We start from the raw sequence: 11,203 nt of genomic DNA, 5'->3' as shown, positions 1-11,203 counted from the left end.
TAAACATCATATTAAAAATGGTAACTAAAATCAGTACCAAAAACACGTTTAAAAGCAACAGAACACAAAACCCCTCTCAGATTGCCAGTCACTAAGGAAAAGCCTGTCTTTGCCTGCTTGGGAAGGACAGCAAAAATGGACCCAGCCTGTGTTTCTGTGGGAATGAGTTCCAGAGTTTGGGAGTGCAACCGAGGAGGCCCTCTCCAATATCCCCACCAATCACAATGGTGATTCATTTTGACTCTTGATTTGTCAAAGTCTACAACTCACAAATAATGAATATATATTTTTTCTGATGAATCGATACATCAATGTCTTTGTTTGCCTTTAATGCTCTCTAAAATGCTCCCCAGTACCCAGAGGCACCAAAATCACCAAGAATCTTCCCCTGACTTGACTCTACAATCTCTCCAAGTTTCATGAAGTTTGGGTTTCAGATGTCAAAGTTATACACCCACAAAGTGGGTGCCCCCAGGAAAGTGCCCTTTAGCAGCTGGCTTGGGGAAGCCCAATCTTCATCAAACTCGGAGATATTATAGTCATGGGAAGTTTTTCTGTGATTTTGATGTCTCTAGGTTCCTGGGGAGAATTTTCCTGGGGGAACCTTTGTAGATGTATAACCTGACATCCAAAACCCAAACTTCACCAAACCTGGAGGGATTGTAGAGGAGAGTCAGTGGAAGGTTCTCTGCAATTTTTGTGTCTTTTGGTGCCTGAGGGGGGCATTTTATAGCCCAATGAATCAACAAATCAAAAATTGCTAAAAAGTCATTGATTCGTATTCATCAGGGGCATTGATTTGTACAAATACAATTTGACGAATTAGCGATTTTTGATGAGTTTTTGCAATTTGTTTTTCAATTTGTGCCCATCTCTAGTTACAACCAGCAGGTTTTGGCCAGTTTATTCTATAGTCTTCTTCAACTATTGGCATGATACTGCCAATAGTACCCCTCCTGTACCCACCTCCCCTTTTATCTCCCTTTCCTCCTTTCTTCTCTGACTGCATGAATTTAGACTAACTCTTGACCTTGAATGCCAGATTAATTTTAAACCCATCTGGCCTTACCACCCATTGTTCCTTATTCAATATTAACATTAATTTGATTTAATTGTTCTTTATCTAAGGTTAGTACTATTATATCAGAATATGGGGATTCTCTTCCAGGGCCAACTACCCTTTATGCCACAGTCTACATTACACAAACATATCAGGCATAAGGGTGGATGACAATGATTGCTCTGTCATCTGTGCAGTGCCACGGCTGTTGTAAAAGTCTGGTGATAGGATGGACATTTGAGTAGAGAAAACACAGCATACAGCTTATCATGGGCATCTTTCTATCACGTGGGTCTTCAAATGACCTTGCAGCAGGAATTTGCCAGGCATATAATAATGGAATAGCCATGACTGGCTCCTACATCAGGCTGCCTGATGACTAGGAGGAGGATTTCTGTGACATGCCATATTTTTTTCTGCAATGTATGTTTGAACATGTTTATGAGTAAGCTGGTGAGAAAGGCCAAGTTACACATAAACATGTTTAAACTTGCTTATGGGTTGCAGAGAAAATGTGAAATGTCATAGAAATCCTCCCCCTTACTCATTCCATAGGCAGTTCTGGCTGTACACATTTGTAGTCTGAGCCCTCTAGTATGTCCATTGCAACACTTGGAAACCTTTGGAATACAGCTCCCAGAATCCCACAACTAGCTGCGCTGGTTGGGGGGGGGAGATTTCTGGGAACTGTAGTCCAACAAAGTAGCATTTCCAAGATCTAGTCTCCTAAAACTGCCAGCTGCTTTGTCCTCTCCTCAGGCAGCTTCATTCCCACCGTCACCCTCCCCTATTCTTGCTACCCCAAAGAAATGTCATTCTTGATTATTTGCTAATTACTCACCACCCAAAGAAGAAGGCACAGTAGTTAATGGCCCACTTGATTTATATGTGTTCCAATTTGCCACTTTAAACAGCCTCTAGCACTGACTGTCTTTACCAATGCCTCATTAAGTTTCATTTAGTTAAATGTCCTTGCCTTGTAACCAAAAGGATTTTTAAAAAGAGATAGCAAGTATCTCAGCTGGTCAATATCTATTTTCTCATTATGTCTACAAGTCACAAGTGTATATTGAATTTATGTACCCAGCATCAAGAATTGCCTTCCAACATTGGCTCACACTATACTGTGGGTTATTTGGAAACATGATTTCGCAGGTAGGTCTCAAAAAAGAAAATCAAGGGTATTGTAGTATTTTTTGGAACTAGATATATTGAATGACCATCATATATGGTCTCATCTTGGTCCGTGGTTTGGTTTGTGGCATAGATCGGGGATCCTGTTTTCCTGAAGCAAAACGAAGCACCAAACCTTTCCCCTCTCGGTGCTTCATTTTGCTTTGGCAAAATGGATGCCCACCCGCCCTTTTCCATTGCATCCTAATCTTCCCTACCTGGCCTGCTGCCGTTCCCTCCACCACCATCACCATCGCCAGAGACAGTGGGCAGGGGGATCATCTTGCAATCGGGTGCATGCACAGAGGCAGCATCCAAGCCCCTGGTAGGGAAGCCGATTGCTGCCTTCTGCACATGTGCCGACTCAGGGTGATCAGCTGGGGGGCAGGATCATGCACAGAGGCAGCACCTAGGCTCCTGGAAAGGAAGCCACACTGCCGCTGCCACCATTGTAGTGGCAGCAGCACAGCAATGTGACAATCGTGGCAGCAACAGCATCAGCGCGGGGTCGCAATAATGACAGCAGCAAGGCGGCAGTGCAACAATGATGGAGGTGGCAGCGGCAGCGCTCGGTTTGGCTTTCCAGTTGGTTCATGGTTTCCAGTTGGTTTGTGGTGGTTCGTGGCTAACCATGAACCATCACAAGCCACCATTTTTCAGGTTTATGCCCATCTCTGCTGCTTACAGGACTGTCTGAGGTGCCTACTTTTATATATGCCTAGGTCCTGGCACAACAGCACCCAAACTTTCTCAAAGTGAAAGAGAGTGAAGGCTAAAACTGAAGGGTGTGCCGCTGAGCATGCACTGTAGTGGTGTGTTCACACAAAAAAAAATTATTTAGGGAGGAACTCTCCACCATTTGCCAAAATAACAAAGCAAGGGGATGGGGTTTTTCTCAGTGTTAAATAACACAACCCCACTCCGCCACTTGTCATAATGTTCAATTAATTTCACAGGTTTTCGCTTATGTATTCTCTTACACTGTTAATGTATGTGCCTTTTCTCCACATTATTGAATTTTTTCATGTAATCCTAATGTCCCGGTTTGTACGCCTAGGGGTACAGGTACCTCAATCTGGGAATCATTGCTATAGGTGGGTCTGGGTAGGGGTTCAAATCCAAATGATTGTATGGTGTTCCATATGCCCTATGGGACCTTCCTGTCCACACTTACTCCTCTTCTGTGTTATGAGCAACTGGCCTTGGAGGTAAGGGGCTGCAGAGCAGAATTAAGCACAACATGAAGGATGGCACCTATTAGGAACAATCTCCCTTTTGTGCATTTTGAATGTCAGGACTGGCTCTGGACATGTTGGTCCCTGAGGATCCAGGGCTACTAGACTCCATGTATGTCAAAACTACAATATAATGGTGGTTAAAATGGAAGATAATTTTAGCAAGTTTATAATCTCTCATTGATTATCACTAAATCTTTCAGTAAACCTGCTTGACAATTGTTAAAAGCACAATGGCTCTGACCTACATTCAATTTTGCCTTCACTAAAGGAGGATCTCTCTCAACAACGGATTTTACGTACCCTGAAAGAGGAGTGACACTATGTGTAGACAGCATAATGAGCTGCAGGAGTGATTCCCCTATGTTCAGGACACACCTGTCAAACTCTTATGCACTGTTGCTGTCTAATCGTTAAGTCGTGCCCGACTTTTCGTGACCCCATGGACCAGAGCACACCAGACCCTCTTGTCTTCCACTGCCTCCCAGAGTTTGGTCAAATTCATCTTGGTAGCTTCGATGACACTGTCCAACCATCTCGTCCTCTGGTGCCCCTTCTCCTCTTGCCTTCACTCTTTCCCAACATCAGGATCTTTTCCAGGGAGTCTTCTCTTCTCATGAGATGGCCAAAGTACTGAAGCCTCAGCTTCAGGATCTGTCCTTCCAGTGAGCACTCAGGGTTGATTTCCTTCAGAATGGATAGGTGTGATCTCCTTGCAGTACAGAGGACTCTCAAGAGTCTCCTCCAGCACCACAATTAAAAAGCATCAATTCTTCAGTGGTTGGCCTTCTTTATGGTCCAACTCTCACTTCCATACATCAGCACTGGAAAAACCATAGCTTTGACTATTCAAACCTTTGTTGGCAAGATGATATATCTGCTTTTTAAGATGCTGTCTAGGTTTGTCATCACTTTCCTCCAAAGAAGCAGGCACCTTTTAATTTTGTGGCTGCTGTCACCATCTGCAGTGATCATGGAGCCCAAGAAAGTAAAATCTGTCACTGCCTCCATATCTTCGCCTTCTATTTGCCAGGAGGTGAGGGGACCAGTGGCCATGATCTTACTTTTTTTGATGTTGAGCTTCAGACTATTTTTGGCACTCCCCTCTTTCACCCTCATTAAGACGTTCTTTAATTCATCCTCACTTTCTGCCATCAGAGTGGTATCATCTGCATATCTGAGGTTGTTGATATTTCTTCCGGCAATCTTAACTCCAGCTTGAGATTCCTCCAGTCCAGCCTTTTGCATGATGTATTCTGCATATAAGTTAAATAAGCAGGGAGACAATATACAGCCTTGTCGTACTCCTGTCCTAATTTTGAACCAGTCAGTTGTTCCATATCCAGTTCTAACTGTTGCTTCTTGTTCCACATAGAGATTTCTCAGGAGATACGAGATAAGATAAGGTAAGATAAGATAAGGTGGTCAGGCACTCCCATTTCTCTAAGGACTTGACACAGTCAAAGGTTTTTGTATAGTCAATGAAGCAGAAGTAGATTTTTTCTGGAACTCTTTGGCTTTCTCCATAATCCTGTGCATGTTAGCAATTTGGTCTCTAGTTCCTCTGCCCCTTCGAAATCCAGCTTGTACTTCTGGGAGTTCTTGGTCCACACACTGCTGAAGCCTACCTTGTAGGATTTTGAGCACAATCTTGCTAGCATGTGAAATGCACTCATTTCATACCCTTATGCACTAGGGAATGATAAATAACTGTTCTGGAATGCATCAAGTTACCTACTAAGTGAATAACCAGATTAGGCAATTGTCACGATAGCCAGTAAACCCTTAACTGACTCTTGGGGAACTGCCAGTTAAAATCTCTCTTCTGTGGCTTCCAATTGTCTGGCCACATTATCTGTGTTACATTTTAAAAATGATAGTTACATTGCTGGGCAGGTTAATCTTGGTTTTTGGAGAAGAATTTTCAGCTGCAAATGTTCGCTGCTTTTAATATTTAATCCACGTTTCTCTATTAGTCTATTAAGTTCTGGTTCTGGTTAAACTATTAAGTTTAACCAGAACAGAGCATTTAACAGGATATATGTCCAATGGATATATGTTCAAATACACACTTCACTGCACGTTTACACAAGAACATCACTACAGATTATGCCTCCTTTCATTGATTGATCATTTATTTCCTCAGTGGCCTCATTCGCATAGTTTTATGTAAATTCTGGCTGATGTTGTTTTCAGTTTGTAGTCCTCTGAAGTCTTCCCTCTCCTAGCGGTCATCGTTTTTATTTCCAGGGGAAAAATGTTAAAGAAGCAATATAAAGATTCCTTGCTTATTTTACCATTTTAGAAAAGCTGATAAATGAAGAGCACTATGTGAAGGCAACACAAGGTTACGGTGACCATGAAGGATGGAGGAGGATGGCGATGATGAGGTTTTTTAAAAAGAAGATAGTTAAATGGGGTGACCCTAATCAAGAAACATTTGTCACTCCTCTTTAGTGGACCCTGTTGAGCAGGTGTTTGTGTCACTTGGGCAATCCTATCCTTCATAGCATCCTGTGGGTGTTGTGAGTGCTACCTGGTGAGTGGGAAACAAAATTATTTTTTTCTTTATGACTGACCGCTTAGCGAATGTAGCACTTCCACAACAGCTCATCCTTCAGAGAAAACATTTGTGATATAGCACAGCAATAACTGACCCTGTAATCCTATACACAATTAGCTGAGGTAAGTTCCATTGAATGCAGTGGGACTTGTTTCCAAATAAACATCAGAGAGGGATTACGCTATAACAGCCATGCTCTTGCTGTACAAAGAAAATTGCTGAGAAAGCCTTAAATATGAGACAACTCCTCTGATTTTGCTTTTAGCTGACAGACGGGAAGTATCAAAGGAAGCCAAAATGTATTCATTCTTGATTCCCAAAGCAGGCAGGTAACATTAGTTTAAAACATAGGCAGGCCATGGTCTCACCAGGGAGAGGCCTCACCCAGAATTTGGAGATGAGTACCTCCATCGACCATGAGTTACCCCTGGCTTTAACCATAATTTATTTATTTGTTTGTTTCTTTGATTTATGTAGTGCTCCATTAGTACAAGCACTATCTGGACAGTTTATGGGTTAAAGCTTAAAGCTCCACATAACAACACATATTCAACAATGTGGCGATTCACAAGTATAGGAGTAAATTTTATGCAAAAGGGGGGGGCAATTAAAGCTGATATTAAAATTAACAGCATCCAGAAGAATCAGTTGCTTAAGGAAGGTCTGAATAATTCTGCTTTTATTGATTTCATGAACATAAGAAGAGAAGGAGCCTGGCATATCTCAGTTAGTAAGTGTGGCCTCTGCCCAAGTCATGAATATTAATATGCTGTCTGCATGGACTAATAGGAGTGCTGGAGAGGCGGAGTCATGACAAGCAGGACAGGCAGGAACGTGACATTAATGTATTCCAGAGACTGGGGGCCACCACCAAAAAGGCATGATTAGTTGTTGTCAGCTTTTTGATCTCCCTCAGTGTGGCCACTTTTAGCAACATGGATTGAGAGGAGAAGGTGGAATGGGTAGCTGATTTCTGGGAAAGACATTCTGACAAATATCAAGGTCCTAAATCATTAAAGGCTTAATAATAATAATAATAATAATAATAATAATAATAATAATAATAATAATAATAATAATAATAATAATAATAATAATAATAATAATAATAATAAGAAGAAGAAGAAGAAGAAGAAGAAGAAGAAGAAGAAGAAGAAGAAGAAGAAGAAGAAGAAGAAGAAGAAGAAGAAACTACAACTACAACAATAATCAGCACTTTGAATTGAGCACAGAAACTTACAGGAAGCTAATGAAGGTGCACCAAGACTGGGGATATATGATCAAATTTATTAGTTCAATAAATCATTCCGGCCACTGCATTTTGGACCTGTTGAAGTTTCTGTACTGTTTTCAAGGACAGCCCTAGATAGAGAGCATTACAGTAGTCTATTTTTGAGATTATCAGTGCATGAACCATTGTTACTAGGTGTTTCTTATTGAATTAGGGATGCAACTGGGCAATCAGCTGGCGTTGATAAAAGCAAACTTGGCCACAGCCCATAATTGAGACTCCATAGAGAGTGCAAAGTCCAAGAATACCCCCAAATTGTAGACCCAATCCTTTGGGGGAATGTAACCCCAGCAAGATCAGATAGGTTTCCCTCTAACCATCCAACAGTAGTATCCTCATCTTATCTAGAATCAGTTTCAGTTTATTGATCCTCATCCGGTCCATTTTTGATGCTATGTGGTGCTCAAAGGAGAGATAGAGCGGTGTATCATCAGTGTACTTGTGACAGGGAACCCCAGATCTCTATACGACTTCTCTCAGCAGCTTCATGTAGATGTTAAAAAGCATTGGGGAAATGGTCAGCCCCTGTAGGGCCCTGTAGCAGAGGTCTCCCCAAGTGGCATAGTACTGAAACAGTATTGGTTGCCCTGCAATATGATCTCCTAAAGGAGGCAGACAGGGGGAAGCATAACCCTGTTGATCCTCCTGGATCTTTCTTTGGCCTTTGATACTTCAGTCGCAGTATCCTTCCGGGTAGGCTATTGAGTTTAGAGATCAGGGGCTCTGTTCTTCACAGGTTCCAGTCCCTCCTTGATGGCTGATCCCAGATGATACAGCTTGGGGGTGCCACTTGGAACACCTGCTGGAACCATAAGTTCTTGAAGCACAACAGGCCTAAAATCAAGGCAGGGATCAAAAGGATACCTCTCTTGTTCATCCTTAATGTAATGTTGGCTTGGCGTGGGAGTCACTTTTCCTTTCTCAATCAATCAATGCAGAAGTCTCCAAACTTTATGCCACCTCTGGATTACCTCTGTTACACAGTCTCTGGCAGAATGAGCTGGCTGACTCAGGCAGCAGATTTCTAGTGTTATTAAATGACAAGAAATGGTTAATGCCTTCTCTCTCTCTCTCTCTCTCTCTCTCTCTTGACTATTAAATCATTTTTTACTTCCACTGATGAAGAGAGGTACTTTGGGGCTTCTCCTTCTCATGGGTCAACACAGATTAGAGGGCAGCTGCTCAGGTCATTTACCCCACAGTTTGCTTCAGACTGGCTCCAGATTAATGTGAATTAAAAACTGGTAGCTACATGAGGTAAAGCTCAGTGAAGGGAAGTCCATTTTGGAGAATTTTCTTCTTCTTCTTCATTTTCTTCTTCTTTGTTTAGCTGGCATAGGTGGTTTACATTTCTTCCAGTTGGATTGATATTGTTTCTCTTCACTTTTGGTCGCTGTGATTGCCTGATCCAAAGCAAAGGGGCACATGAGGAAATGTCAGTTCCCCTGAACTAAGCACCCTTTTCCTCCAGTTTCTGGTTCTTGTTTTTGTTGGTTTAGTTGTTGAAGCAACCAACATGAACCTGACACAACTCCGGGAGGCAGTAGAAGACAGAAGGGCCTGGCGTGCTCTGGTCCATGGGGTCATCAAGAGTCGGACACGACTAAACGACTAAACACACACACAGTTGTTGGTTTTTGGTTTTTTGTTTAAGTTTCAACTTAGCAGTGGAACAGAGTTTCTCTGTGACACTTAGGAACACTAAAGAAAGAAAAAAGAGGTCAAAATTGACAGTTAGCACCTTATTAGAACCTTAACGCAGCTTCTGCTCTTAGAGCTTCATGCAAATACAGTTCTCTACCTCTACCTTGATGACTCCTGCAAATTGTCATCTGGATGGCTACTGAGATTTCAAACCCAATTTGATAAAATGCAAATCAAGATGGATCAAGTGATATTTTCCCCCCACTGCCTTTGAGTATTCTGCACCTTGAACTGGATGGATGTGTCATGCCATTTGCTGCTCCATCCCAGAAAACAAGATGTCTTGCTTCAAAGACCAGTGAAGAAAGCCTTCTTCTCTCCCCTGCCTCATAGACTTTTCACTTCCCTAAAATGTCTTCTTCCTCTAGGAATATAATTTGTTATACTTCTTATATTGTCTGAATTTAATTCCCTTTTCCCTTTGAAGTTGCTTGTTCCCAGGCTGAGGCTGAAAGTAAGCAGTTCCTCTGGTGCTTTCTTTTTTAAGCACAGCTATATGGAAGCTTAATTGATTATTTTCATGAGTTCACAGCATGGATTCTAATTTTCTTTCCCTAAATGTCCTAATCAGGGAGTTTTGACTTACTCATCAAGACAGAAACCACAAGAGAAAGACTTACAAAACAGACAAACTCAGAAGCATTGCTAAGGCTGGTTGTCAAAACAGCTCATTTCACCTTGATTTATGAACTTTCGAAACATTAGTTCTAAGCAGGTCCTCCATACTAAATGATTCCACATTCAGTGGTGGGAAATCCCCAGTTCTACCTTTGTTCATCTAAATAGCTCTAAAGCACAGATAATGCAAAAGTACACAGGCAGAGGTACCACAAAGCAGAGAGCATGCAGTAAAACAAACACTATCCAGCCAGAAGCTATTGTAGGTTTATTATTCCTTTTTGAAAGAAACACACAAAGAACTGGATGTATTTGCAACACTGTTGGAAGGACAAATGATTAAAAGAATCCCAAAACTGTGTTGAGCTTTCAAAAGCTAATGAGAGGCTGGTGTACTAGACAGAGTACCAAATTCAACCCAGGAGACATGGATTCAAATCCCTGCTTTGCCACAGAAAATCATGGGGTGGCGGCAGCATGGGTAACACCACTGCTTAAATATCTGACATAGCTTGAAAATCTTGTAAGGGTTATCATAAGCCAACAGCACATAATGTGCAACATAAAAAAATTACAATTCAGGACATTGTAGCCCAAAAAGTAATTTTTTCCAAGCTCTGGAATTTTATAGTTGAATGGGAGCTCAAGTATCATCTAATTCAATCCTCTGTCTCAACAATAGGAAATGTGCAATGATTATGTCTCTGCCACCAAAAAAGCTAATTAATGGTAGTCCTAAGTTTGGACAAGGGATCTTTTAGCATGGTGCTACAAGTTGCCCCACCACCTCTCCTTTGCTGCTGTCACTGCTGGCCCTGTGCTTGTGCTCTCCTTCAGGTGATGATCTGCACACACAAACACACACACACAACCCACAGGTAACATACATGGAAAGTGATGCTTCTTCTTCACCTCACTTTTTTCATGACCAGCTCATTCAAAAAGGATGGAGGTGCTCCCCGATTACGCTTTTATTGGGCAATCACTGTGCCTTACGTGTGCAATGTTAAGGTTGCATGTAGAGCTTGGGAAAGTTACTGTGTTAAACTACAGCTCCCAGAATCCCCCAGCCAACATCACCATTGCCTATGAAGTCTCAGGTTTTTTTTTTAAATAGTCCTAAACAGTAACTTTTCCAAGACGTGTGCATACATGCATGTCTCCCAATAATTTTGTCTTTCATTCATAAACCTTCCATTTCTCTCATCAACTCCCCTATCCTTTTCCTCTCCATCACAGAATTTAAAATGGAATAGCTGTGTAGCATCTTTTCATTGATGCTGCAAGGAGCCCTCTGTTTGGGAGGATGGAAGAGGAACTGCTGGAGCTTTATTTACAACCTCACATGCTGTCTCTTGTTTGAGTGACAGGGAGGGACTCTTCTGGGTTGGGGGGGATTATCTATTTAGCATTAACCAATTGATCCTTTCAGCTTTTGAAATTCAAAGAAAGCCTCACCTCTCTGAAGAGTGTTTTCTTTCTCTCTTTTGTAAGCCGGTGGCAGGTTTTTTGTTGCTGTTGATCTGTTCATTTGGTTGCTAATATGTGTGCAGGAAAGA

The sequence above is a fragment of the Pogona vitticeps genome, chromosome 1 (assembly GCF_051106095.1).
Source record: "Pogona vitticeps strain Pit_001003342236 chromosome 1, PviZW2.1, whole genome shotgun sequence".
NCBI classification, from domain to species: Eukaryota; Metazoa; Chordata; class Lepidosauria; order Squamata; family Agamidae; genus Pogona; species Pogona vitticeps.
Note: the sequence above shows the minus strand (reverse complement) of the source record.